Source organism: Schistocerca piceifrons, chromosome 2 (genome assembly GCF_021461385.2).
Source record: "Schistocerca piceifrons isolate TAMUIC-IGC-003096 chromosome 2, iqSchPice1.1, whole genome shotgun sequence".
Classification (NCBI taxonomy): domain Eukaryota; kingdom Metazoa; phylum Arthropoda; class Insecta; order Orthoptera; family Acrididae; genus Schistocerca; species Schistocerca piceifrons.
In genome coordinates this window covers 914,509,240-914,523,078 of record NC_060139.1, presented here as the reverse complement: position 1 = coordinate 914,523,078, position 13,839 = coordinate 914,509,240, and the positions used below count along the sequence as shown (strand labels likewise).

The 13,839-nt window shown below is 45.7% G+C and overlaps 1 protein-coding gene across 1 annotated transcript in view; it reads right to left on the bottom strand.

The window, feature by feature from the left end:
- LOC124775979 (protein Wnt-10b-like) overlaps positions 1–13,839 on the bottom strand; it is a 428,525-nt gene that overhangs the window by 120,050 nt on the left and 294,636 nt on the right. The gene's annotated exons all lie outside the window — the stretch shown is intronic.

Below are 13,839 nucleotides of genomic sequence, written 5' to 3'. Positions count from 1 at the left end.
TACTTACCACTCCGATACTATGTCCTAATCCAACTAAGCGAAGATTTAGCCGAAAAGTTGAAGGAACCAGTTACAAAAAAATGGTTCAAATGGCTCTGAGCACTATGGGACTTAACATCTGAAGTCATCAGTCCCATAGAACTTAGAACTACTTAAACCTAACCAACCTAAGAACATCACACATATCCATGCCCGAGGCAGGATTCGAACCTGCGACCGTAGCGGTCACGCGGCTCCAGACTGTAGCGGCTAGAACCACTCGACCACCCTGGCCGGCGAACCAGTTACAAAACAGAAAGGTGCCAGACTTACACCCAGGCAAGAAGTTGGAATATTTCAATGATTATAATAAGCAAAATAAAAGTTTTCGCGTACTTCGGTAAGTAATGCTGCTCAAAACAAAAAACCTACCACTAGAAATCGGAAGCAAGAGGGAGAAAGCGCCGTGTTTCAAGTTATTACATTCTAGAAGTGGCTGTATTTCCATAGACGAACCTGTCATCATGGACTCAGGAAGTCTCAGATCGTCTCCACATGGGAGCGGAAACAATGGCCGCTACTAGAAAAGAAAAGAAAATCGGACGATTTTAGAGGACTGGAACGAGAGAGATGCATTTTCAATTTCAGTTGGAGCCATAAACTTTGTAATGAAGCCATTGCTGAGTGAAAGATATATATTTGGTCTTCATGTCTCAACAGCTTACTTTAAGTCATGGCTCATTAACTAATCAATTTGGTGTAAATATATCATATACGAAGTGTGGCTATAAAATGACGGGGCTATTACTGTAAAACATTTTATTTCAAAAACATACACATTTAGTTATTGTCATCCTCAGTATACTCCCCTCCTCTATCCATACATCGCTCCATGCGAATTTCTATAGTTGGTAACAGTACTGGAGGTCTTCCTCAGCGAATTCCTAGATGAAGCGTGCCGTTTTCTCTTTCACTGCTTCAACTGACTGAAATGTTGTTCTTTTAATGCAGATTGACTTTGGAGAAAAAATAAAAGTCACAAGGTGCTAGGTCAGGAGAATAAAGTAGACGGTCTAACTCTGGGACGCTTCACTTCGATAGAAACCTCTTAGCAGACAGCGTGGTGTGCTTGTGCGTCGTTGCTGGCCGAGGTGGCCGAGCGGTTCTAGGCGCTACAGTCTGGAACGCGCGACTGCTACGGTCGCAGGTTCGAATCCTGCCTCGGGCATGGATGTGCGTGATGTCTTTGGGTTAGTTAGGTTTAAGTAGTTCTAAGTTCTAGGGGACTGATGACCATAGATGTTAAGTCCCATAGTGCTCAGAGCCATTTGAACCATTTGATGTCCTTAGGTTTACGTAGTTCTAAGTTCTAGGGGACTGATGACCTCAGATGTTAAGTCCCATACTGCTCAGAGCCATTTGAACCATTTGATTTAGCACGTTACAAACAGTATAATAAGGTGCTTCAAAATGTTATTAGGAATGCAAAGAGTATATAGTACGTAAACAGAATAGCTGATTCTCAGGATAAGATTAAAAACATATGGTGATTTGTGAAGAAAGTGTGTGGTCAGCAGCACAAGGTCGACGATATAAAGTCAGTTCGTAGTAAAAATATTTCTGTTACTGATAAGTCAGATGTATGTACAGTATTTAACAACCATTTTCTGAGCATTGCCGATGAATTAAATGAAAACTTAGTTTCTACAGGGGATCTTATAACTCTCTTGGAAAATTCCTTTCCGAGATTATTGTCTGAAATACTTCTCTCCGATAGTGACAAGGGGGAGACTGAGTCAATAAATAAATCACTAAAGACTAAGGACCCTCATGGATATGATGGAGTGACTAGCCGAATATTAAAGTATTTTGATGCACATGTTAGCCCTGTACTTAAGCATATTTGTAATTTTTCCTTTAAAAATGATCCGCTTCCTGAACGCTGCAGTAGAAGCAGCTTGAGCACATGCACTCTGCTACTATAATTTAAGATGAACCCCCTTCAATAGATCACAAGTGATATTCTTGGTTTCGACTTATTACCAAGTCCTCATAAGATCGTGTATTTAATTTACTGAATGATCAATTTTTTATACTAGCTGTTTAGTGTACATTTGCGACTGGGAATACAAGTTCGTGGATCGAATCTGCAAGCAAGCGTCACCCGCTGACGGCTTCCATCCGAAAGCTGCAGGCATAATTCTTTTTAAATTTATTGGCGTAAGGAATGTGTCTATACAGCCATGTCAACAACGGAAATGTTATAATACGGCTTGTTTTTGCCAGTTAAGCGTATACATTAGTTTAAATGTCCTGATACCAAGTTACAACGGTTTAGCAAGACAGATTCCGAAATAAAACAAATTTCCACATCCAAAGTATACTAAAATGAGTAAACAAGACGAAAACGTAACACTGGATACGCAGTGGTCGTATGCTATGAAAATCCTACTGGCAACACAGTAAGAAGTGATAAACTGCCGTTGGTACGGATTTGAGATATGCCTAATTTCTGTAAGAATTGTTTCAAAAGCAGCGGATAGATAATTGAATTTTTGTGTAGATCGTTAAGTATTATCTAGACAGAACATGAGAACAGTATACAAGAGCCAGAATTTGATATTACAGCCATGCGTATAGATATACTACTATGCAGACACATTCATATAGGAGGGTCACAGTGACATTCATACATACGCTGAGCGCTCCTTATCCTCCTCAGTAGCATGTGGGAATATAGTACTTTATAAATTGCTGTATCGTTGAATGCTAAGAACTTTTGGAGGCTTCTTGGGAACTTGCAAGTATTTGCAAGTACGTTTGTGCGATTTGTGTTACGACGACGCTGTAGGAAGAGATAGTTTGCATCTTCTTCCTTTCCACAAACACGTGCTTAGTTTGGGAGGTGTTTGTTAAATTTGCAATGATTAAATTTCACCTGCGCTGTAACTATCGTGAGGCTTCTCGAAGTTTGTGTCTTATTATGCAATGCCATTCTTAGAATAGTGGGATCATTTAGTGCTTAGTGATTGCCTTTGATTCTGGATGTCCTTGACCAGTCACCTTGCCAGTACGACGACAACACTTTCTAAGTATGGTAATCACATGTATGAGAGGGAATTTATCATATTTAATAGCTCCATGTAGAGGTTCTTTCTTTGCTAGGACATCTACATGTTCACTTCCAAGTATCCCAGAGGGGCCTTTCATCCATACCATCAGGAAGTTGCGATAGTTCGTCTGCACTCTGAAACACAACGTCGATAATCTGCTGCAACTATGGGGTTGGTAAAACTACTTTGATGTCTTCTAATCACTTGTAGGGCTGACATACTAACAGAAATCATGACTGCTGTATCTGCTGTGGTCGTCTGTGCGAATATCAGGACTTCCAGATGGCAATCAGCCCGGCTGCCATAATAGTGGAGTGTGCTCCAGCTCCTATATGCCTTGTCGTTTATTTGTGGGTACCCACTAGACACTACCACCGCCGTTAGTAGACTTGGACCGACCTGAACACACACCGCACTCATCGTGATAGTGAGTCAGTAATTCCATTGCAGTTGTGATTTTTTGCTTTCTGATTATGAAATGATAAACTGGTCCTGGCATTAATCTGCAGGGTCGACATTTCTTGTGGCCCATTGTAGTGCGGTATAAGAGGACTTTTCCACACCTTGCCCGCATCTCCATATATTCAGCTGCGACGGCTGGAAGCTGCTTATTTATCCAATATATTCTGCACACACAGTTGGGATTTTTTCTGCAAGATTCCCATATTCGTCGAAACAGAGCCGCAGGAGGAATTTATTTTAGATGAATTCTCCTCGCAGCTTTACCAGTGGTTGATTCGCTTCAACTTGTAATGCTTTGGGTGTGGCTCACATGAACGCCCTAGTAACTGAACACGAGATTTTTTACTGTGTACTGTTAAGTCTTTGGAGTGTGCTGTCTGACTCTGAGACATATTATGATGCGGAGAGAGGTCAGGTAACGCATGGTGACGCACCGCGAGCAATTTATGACCTGCAGCTGACTGTCGACTGTATATCCTCTGCCCCAGACAAATCAACAGCTTTCACAGGCATGAGTGTGCGGTAAATTGTAACTTGGAATATGCTGAAGCAGCGTTGTATTTTCTGTTAAAGGTGGCTGCTGTGGTAAGATATATGCGCATGTCAATGAGAAGTTGATCGGAAATTCTACATTTCTCATATGTTTTACAGTACTTCGTACTGAAGTTAGTGGTCGCTCTTCACCACATATTCTCCGTCATCTCTTAAACAGTTTGCTTACAGACCAATGTTTACCAGAACGTGCTCGCTTTTATTATCATGTAAAGTGGTTCATGTCAGTTTTCGCTATTAATTATGGTACCCCTTATAGATACCTAAGACCTAATCATTGTTTACAATAGGTGGAAGCTAACACTTAACACTACAGTAAGCAAACTGTAACCTCTGTCAGTGATATCATAATGGTATACATCAGCTTAGATCGATTATTTATAAGAAATCGTTTGTGATTGTGACTGCAAATAATGAAAACAGGGGACACTTCCTTGATGTTCTGCGGCTGTTATCTAATTGATAACTCTAGAAAATCCATGAGGCTTTGTGTGGACAAAGCTATTTGCTATAGGGTGGCAGCATACGCCAGAAGACTGTAGCCAAATGTAGGAAGAAATGCAGAGGATCGATGATTAATGCAGACTGACAGCTGACGCGAAACGTAATTAAGTGTAACGTGTGCACATAAATCGGCGAGACCTATAACATCACTGAATACACACACCTGTTACATTTTCATCTACCTAAAAATGCTAGAAACAAAGATGTTAGTAAAGATAGTTCTGTGCAGCATTGATAGAAACATGTTTAATGGTGAGATTGATTATTGCGACAGTATAGTTTATACTGAATCAATGAAACTTACAGGACTGTCCTTCCTTTATTTATATTTTGAAGTAATGTTCAGCACTGCATCCTGAAACAAATTGTGATGAAAATTGGGTTTAGTATTAAACATATAAAGACAATAAATACTTGTTATCGAATTCTTAATCATATGGCCCTGTAGACGACCAGCCTAAGAAATTTGCCAAAAGCAAGAGACCAGCCTAACAAGTATGTTCGGTATCAGTGGCACTATTGGCAGTTACTCTGTGTCCCCTTATCTGTAATATTAGCTGCTATTTTATTTCAAGTTGTTACAACTCATCTAGGCTTATCTAACCGGTTCTGTTGCATGTTATGTTTTGTATGTTCGACTATTCTCATATGATTAAATTTAGTCATACGCATGTAAAATTTTAGCTCATGATGGTTCGAAACTCGTTCTTTCACAACTTGTATTTTATTTTGTGATCTATATTCGATTTATGTTTACATTATACTAAACCAGTTAGCGGTTGCAAATATGTCTTCTGTTTTGATTACTGACTAATCTCTGCTGCGACGTTCACAATTTTACCTTTCGACGCAAGGCGGATTAATAAGGCAAGGAATGAGAAGGTTCTTCAAAGAATCGGTGAGGAAAGGAATACATGGAAAACACTGACAAGAAGAAGGGACAGGCGCTGGTTCTGCAAGGTTCGCAGGAGAGCTTCTGTAAAGTTTGGAAGGTAGGAGACGAGATACTGGCAGAAGTAAAGCTGTGAGGGCCGGTCGTGAGTCGTGCTTCGGTAGCAGTCTGCCTTCGGCAGTGACACAGTGCGGACCGTGTTGCCCGCCAGCCGCGCTGTGGTGCGCGCGCCTGTTTGTCTACGCCGGAGCGGCTTCGCGTGTGCGGTGTTGTGAGTCTAGAACGAGATGGCACACTCGTACAGAAAAACGACTTTGAAGTTCAGTTTTGCGAACGACTACACACGACCAAAGGCACACGAGATTGAACGTTTCTTAAAACAAGAGGTACAAATCGATCCACAGGAAATCGTGGGAATCAATTTATCGATCGTTTCTAGTGTCGTCTATGTCAAGCTTGTTGACGAGGCTGCTTGCGAAAGACTTCTACAACGATCAGCGAACGGGTATCGTTTCTGTCATGCCGACAGGAATGTTGGTGCCGTTACAGTCGATCACACGGGAATGGGGATCCGCACTATACGAGTCTTCGAACTTCCGTTTGAAGTCCCGTCTGAACTTGTTACTGACGCCTTTCGACCATACGGTACAGTTCTATCCCATGTGGCCGAAAAATGGACGAGTTTTACCACGTACCCTGTTTTAAATGGGGTGAGACAAATACGGATAGAACTGCGAAAGCACGTCCCCTCTTATTTGTACATAGGAGGTTGTCGAGCAATTATAATCTATGATGGGCAACCTCGCACTTGCTCGTGGTGCGGGAAAAAAGGTCACGTCCGCTCGGAATGCCTCCAGCGACGTTTAGTGCAAACTCCACGGGATGACGTTCAGGCGCCACAACAGATGACTGTCTTACCGTTGACCTTTGTGGAAGCCCTGAGGGGCGATGTGAGGGAGATTTCCGATGGGCACCAGCAGCTGCCCCCTATAGAGAACATGGACACCAACGGACTGGAACTCCGACCACCGGTTCCACCACAGCAGACACAGGACACCACACAAGAGATGCAGCTGACGGCCGTTCCAGGCTCATCCGTGGTGGCTGCCAGTGCTTCCACCGAGAGCGTGATAGGCCAGGCCCAAGACGGAGGATACGCAACCCAAACAGCCGATGCGGAAGCAAGGCAACGGAAACAGCGTTCCCCGAAGAGAAGAAAGAAGCGTCGGCTGACTTCTGCTGACGATAGCCACAGTCCCGAGGGGACAGTGGACGACAACGACAGTATCGACCTGAGACCAGTGGATTCAACAGATACCGAGATGACGATTGCAGGAATTACACAGCGACGATAACTTGAACTTTCCTTCTGGTGACCGGAAGGCAGAAGTGGAGATGACAACTGTCCAACATCAGAGCGGTGACGACGTTGCCTTCCACCCTTCGACCAGTTCCGGAAATATGCTGGGGGACTGGGCGCAAGCAATGGACAAGCAGAACAGAATGAAACTACGAACGCGACGATTGAGGACAGCCCTGGCCAGAGGCCGGGAGGAATCGGGAAATGTTGAACAACTTAGTGTGGTGAGGAGCGCCGGGGGTGCAGATAGACGCTTAATGACACCGCCCTACAACTGATGAACACACGCCAGGCGTACCGCATTGCCACGATAAACATTAATGGCATTCGGACACCACTTAAAATTCAAACGCTGAAAGATATGTTACGCGCTGCGGACGTGGATATTGTATTCCTACAAGAAGTGCGTTTCACATCGCCGCCAGAGTTCTACGGCTACGATGCACATTATTCAGTGCACGATGAAAGTGGATGCGGTGTGGCGACCCTCACCAGGGAAGGAATAGGACTGGAGGACGTCACGTATCTCCCTTCGGCATGTGGCATAGCGATCACTGTCGACGGCGTTCGTTTCATCAATTTATACGCGCCATCTGGCTGCACAAAACGAAGAGAAAGGGCGACCTTTTACACCGAAGAGATAGCACCGTTGTTCGCTGGACGCTATGATAACTACACTCCTGGAAATGGAAAAAAGAACACATTGACACCGGTGTGTCAGACCGACCATACTTGCTCCGGACACTGCGAGAGGGCTGTACAAGCAATGATCACACGCACGGCACAGCGGACACACCAGGAACCGCGGTGTTGGCCGTCGAATGGCGCTAGCTGCGCAGCATTTGTGCACCGCCGCCGTCAGTGTCGGCCAGTTTGCCGTGGCATACGGAGCTCCATCGCAGTCTTTAACACTGGTAGCATGCCGCGACAGCGTGGACGTGAACCGTATGTGCAGTTGACGGACTTTGAGCGAGGGCGTATAGTGGGCATGCGGGAGGCCGGGTGGACGTACCGCCGAATTGCTCAACACGTGGGGCGTGAGGTCTCCACAGTACATCGATGTCGTCGCCAGTGGTCGGCGGAAGGTGCACGTGCCCGTCGACCTGGGACCGGACCGCAGCGACGCACGGATGCACGCCAAGACCGTAGGATCCTACGCAGTGCCGTAGGGGACCGCACCGCCACTTCCCAGCAAATTAGGGACACTGTTGCTCCTGGGGTATCGGCGAGGACCATTCGCAACCGTCTCCATGAAGCTGGGCTATGGTCCCGCACACCGTTAGGCCGTCTTCCGCTCACGCCCCAACATCGTGCAGCCCGCCTCCAGTGGTGTCGCGACAGGCGTGAATGGAGGGACGAATGGAGACGTGTCGTCTTCAGCGATGAGAGTCGCTTCTGCCTTGGTGCCAATGATGGTCGTATGCGTGTTTGGCGCCGTGCAGGTGAGCGCCACAATCAGGACTGCATACGACCGAGGCACACAGGGCCAACACCCGGCATCATGGTGTGGGGAGCGATCTCCTACACTGGCCGTACACCACTGGTGATCGTCGAGGGGACACTGAATAGTGCACGGTACATCCAAACCGTCATCGAACCCATCGTTCTACCATTCCTAGACCGGCAAGGGAACTTGCTGTTCCAACAGGACAATGCACGTCCGCATGTATCCCGTGCCACCCAACGTGCTCTAGAAGGTGTAAGTCAACTACCCTGGCCAGCAAGATCTCCGGATCTGTCCCCCATTGAGCATGTTTGGGACTGGATGAAGCGTCGTCTCACGCGGTCTGCACGTCCAGCACGAACGCTGGTCCAACTGAGGCGCCAGGTGGAAATGGCATGGCAAGCCGTTCCACAGGACTACATCCAACATCTCTACGATCGTCTCCATGGGAGAATAGCAGCCTGCATTGCTGCGAAAGGTGGATATACACTGTACTAGTGCCGACATTGTGCATGCTCTGTTGCCTGTGTCTATGTGCCTGTGGTTCTGTCAGTGTGATCATGTGATGTATCTGACCCCAGGAATGTGTCAATAAAGTTTCCCCTTCCTGGGACAATGAATTCACGGTGTTCTTATTTCAATTTCCAGGAGTGTATATAGTGGGCGGCGACTTTAAATGTGTCGTCGACAAAAAGGACCAAGTACCTCATTATGTGCCATGCATGGAACTGCGTGCGTTGATTACCGAAATGGCACTTCTGGATACCTGGGAACTGCAGCATGGCGACAGACCGGGTTATACGTTTGTAACCGGACACTCGGCGAGTAGACTTGATAGAGTGTATGTGACACGAGCTCTACGGGCGGCGATACTGGATGCCGAAATCTGGCGAGCGGCTTTTACGGATCATATAGCGTACGTCTGTACGATTTCACTAACGCGTCAGAAGATATGGCAGAGTAAGGGTCACTGGAAAATGAATTGTGCACTTTTACGTGACGCTGAATGTCGCCGGACGATAGAGGCGGCCTGGGAGACCTGCGTTCGCCGCCAACGAGCATACACCTCGGTTCTCCAGTGGTGGATTAAATGCGCAAAACCAACGTTACGGAGAACGTTGATACGATACGGGCGGGACAAATCGCAGTGGAACCGCACGACGGCTGATTTTTATTTTAATGCCCTGAGGGAGCTGATGACGCAACAACCATCGCCGGAAAGGCACACTGCCATGCGCAGGATAAAAGTCAAGTTATTACAGCTGACGAGACTAAGAATGGAAGGTATAATGGTCCGGGCGAGATTGGCGGACACAGTTGCTGCCGAAACCCCCTCCATGCACCACGTAGTACATGAACGCCAACGACGACGCAGGACATTGATCAGGGAACTAATTTCTGAAACTGGCCAGGAAGTTGTGCACCAGCGTGATATTGCGCATGTGTTTACTGACTATTTCTGCCAGTTATATGGACCTGTACAAGTGAACCACGAGACACTACACGATGTCATCTCGGAAATGCCAGATAGAGGACCACCACTGGATGCAGAGACTTTCATCACAGCGATAACAGAGGACGAGCTGACGGATGCAATTGCCAGGGGGGCTCCGAACAAGTCCCCAGGACAGGACGGCTTCCCAACTGAATTTTACCGCGCCTTTGCATACCTCATGGGACGGACCTGGATTCAGATGTACAACGAACTCCTGTTACCGCAGACTGAGATACCTGCCGAATTCACGGAGGGTATCATCATCCCAATACCCAAACCACGCGGTGGCAGAAGGCCAGGAGATTATAGACCACTCACTCTCTTGAACTGCGATTATAAGATTTTCACGCGCATCCTTGGGGCTCACCTGCGGTCCTCAATTTCTGATAGACTCCTCATCGATCAACCTTGCCTCGGCGGTAAGAGTAACGTACATACGGCGCTCGGTGACTACCGAGATATCCTCGCATTAGCAGCGGCATGGCGAGTGCGTGGGGCACTCGTCGCTATTGACTTCGATCATGCGTTCGACAGAGTGGATCATACCTTTTTGCATGCGGTGATGGGCAGATTGGGAATCCCACAGGCCTTCATTCTAGTGATCACGCGACTGTTACACGGCGTGCGATCAAAGGTCTCGGTGAATGGGCGGGGTACTGACTACATTGTTATTTCAAGGTCAGTTCGTCAAGGTTGCCCCCTTTCGATATTTTTGTATGCAATGGCTTTGGAACCCTGTCTATATGGTCTCCGAAGACGGTTGGAGGGAGTGCCGTTGCCACAACTGACCTTTCAGTGCCGCGCTTATGCTGACTATGTGATGCTGGTGGCACGGACAGGCGAAGAAGTACGTACGGCGTTGGCATGGATACAGCGATACGGGATGGCAGCAGGAAGCGTGCTCAATCTACAAAAATCACGCTGCATGAATGTCGGTCGAGGATTACAACCGGGGGAGGAAGACCCGATCATGTTAGTTAAGACCATAAAATGCCTAGGTATTACGTTCCACACGGATGTGCAGCGGACAGCAGCGTATAACTACCGACGCATATTGAAGCTGATGCGGACAATGGTGCTGTTACAGAAATTAAGAGCGTTGGATATGATTCAGAGGGTGACCTATGTTAACGTACACCTAGCACCGAGACTCACTCACGTAGCGCATGTCCTGCCTTTAACGCGCACAATGGCATCACGGATACAAGCAACTTTCGGAACCTACGTCAGTGTGGGACACCTGTTTAAGATCCAATACACAACGCTTACGCTACCACCTGGAGAGGGTGGACTTGGTCTAGCGAACGTATATGAAAAGGCACGGGCGTTATTCGTCAGTACGATTTTCCGACAGTGGCGCGGTCAATTTCGCAATGTCTCGGATGCGTTGGCCGGTGTACTAGCGCCCACTTCAATGCTGCCCCCAGTCAATGTGGGCCATATTTCACCGAAGCTGTCACATTTCAAGTCTTTTTTTTTTTTTTTTTTTGAGTTTAGCTATGTCAGAGATTCCTTCCCAACAACACGACTACCGACGACGCGAGATGTATACCAACTCTTACTGCGCCGGTGTCCCAGGACTTCCCTGGGTCCGCAGCTCGTGGTCGTGCGGTAGCGTTCTCGCTTCCCGCGCCCGGGTTCCCGGGTTCGATTCCCGGCGGGGTTAGGGATTTTCTCTGCCTCGTGATGGCTGGGTGTTGTGTGATGTCCTTAGGTTAGATAGGTTTAAGTAGTTCTAAGTTCTAGGGGACTGATGACCATAGATTTTAAGTCCCATAGTGCAAAGAGCCATTTGAACCATTTTTGAATACCCTGGAAAAGAAGTACCCAGACAAGAACTGGCGACAGAAATGGCGCGCTATACGGAACGTTTACCTCCCAATGTCGGTACACTCAACGTGGTATGTGGTGGTAAATAGGAAGTTCGCAACGAATCAACGGTGGCAATCGATTCATGTGGCAGACACTCCACTATGTTTAGGCTGCGCAACAGTGGACACTAATGAACATCGTTTAGCATGTAGTGGGACGGCTCCAGTGTGGAACTTGGCACAACAGATATTGGCGTTCCTGTTACGCTCCGCCCCTCACACAGTTTCATCAGACACACTTTTTTTCCCCCAAGAATCTTATTTTCCGGTCCAAAAACCAATGCAGTGACATGGGTACGGGGAATGGTGGTGGACTACGTGTATAACGAATCGGAAAAGGACAAAATTGATTTTTGGCATTTTCTCTTGGATGGACACACGTAGCTGCAACAGCATAAGAAGTATGGGCAAGACTTCGCTAATTACTTGCGACTTACATTTACTGACCCGCCGGCCAGATGGGGTGTGACGGGTGAGAGATGAGATAGATGAAGAAGCCGAAATAGACATCGATCACACTTACGGACCCTTAGTTAATTTCGAGAAGACGACCCAGTCTTACACCAACGTCTGGAGAACGAGTCGATAGATGGCTCTCTTGCTCTATCGAACGTCGGGTCGTGAGCAGGTGTCGCCCCCGACACGAATTTCATTTCATTGCTACAGGAGCATGTTTCTTTTGCATTTGTACTATCCGCAATGTCCTCATGTCTTTTATTTGGGCATTTTCAGTTTTATTCATTTCCTTAATTCATTAATTTTCTAATTAGGCACTACTTGTCAACATATGGACATTGTAGACACTGTTTATGCGGTAGTACAACAAAATGTATGTCAGCAAAGGTGGTAAGCCTGACATTGAAAAATAAATAAATAAATAAATAAAGATGGTAGAGCACTTGCCCGCGAAAGGCAAAGGTCCCGAGTTCGAGTCTCGGTCGGGCACACAGTTTTAATCTGCCAGGAAGTTTCATATCAACGCACACTCCGCTGCAGAGTGAAAATCTCATTCAGGTGGCAGGACGTCTGTTAAGACATCGCGATCACGGGTAACTTCCATAGTAGCAGGGGGATCTCTAGAGTTAAAAGACTGATGTCTAAACATATAAATAAAATAAAATAAATAAAATAAAATACAATAAAATAAAAAACAAAGATGTAAATTTTATCTAATGTCATTTTTCCTTCTCTATATAAGTAACGAAAATTTTATCTTTGTCAAACTGTTCACTATGTTCTGACATGTTGTTCATCGTTATGCATGGCTTCATCGTTAAGTTACTCTTTGATTTCATTTCAATTGTCAATGCCCCTAGAGCAGACAAGAGCACTGCCAAATGTGCCTTCAAGAGATGAGATCTGTTTTATATTCAGTATATGGGCTCACTTTTGGTGCGTCTTTTACTAAAGTCTGATTTAAATGTGAGTATAATATTAATTGATAATTCTGTGTATAGACCACTAACATAAAATTTTATGTTGGTGTGTAAATATTTGCTATTGTTAATTACTTTGCACGCTTTATTCCGCATATTCTGCTTGATCATGAAATTTTGAAATGAATAACGCTTTATAACGAACTGTGCGATGAAGACCTTTCGACACTTCAAAGTTCTACTCTATGTTCGTCACTGCATAAACTCACCACAAACTCAGAGGGCTCAACGGGGTGGAGAACTTTAAACAGTATTCACAGCTAACGCTGATTAGACATTCTTATAACATCGCCGAGAAACACTGTCACTATTCAAGCAGTATTCTTAATTGTACTATCCTGTATCATGTTAAACGCTCGATGAACAGACAGCAGTACTGATGCAGCTAGAGGTTGACATAAGAGTATGTGAGCCATCAATAGAATCCAGTAAAAAGTTAGCGCAGAATCCTTTGTATTTTATATGTGGAAAAGCTCCTTAAAAATAAATTGTCACAGCAGGAGACTAGAACTCGATTTGTAACAACAGAAAAAAACAAAATGAATTTTATCACTCATACAAAAGGTATAATTCGTAAACCTTTTTTCTCTCAGTAGCCTAACGCATCGAGGATTCCAATTAATTGCCTGTCTCACTACTTGTGCTAACATACTAATGACGGCACAGCATCAACATAAGCCATAATTTCCGTCATGTAGTTGTAGGGTTTTAAGTACGTAGAGTAATGGCAG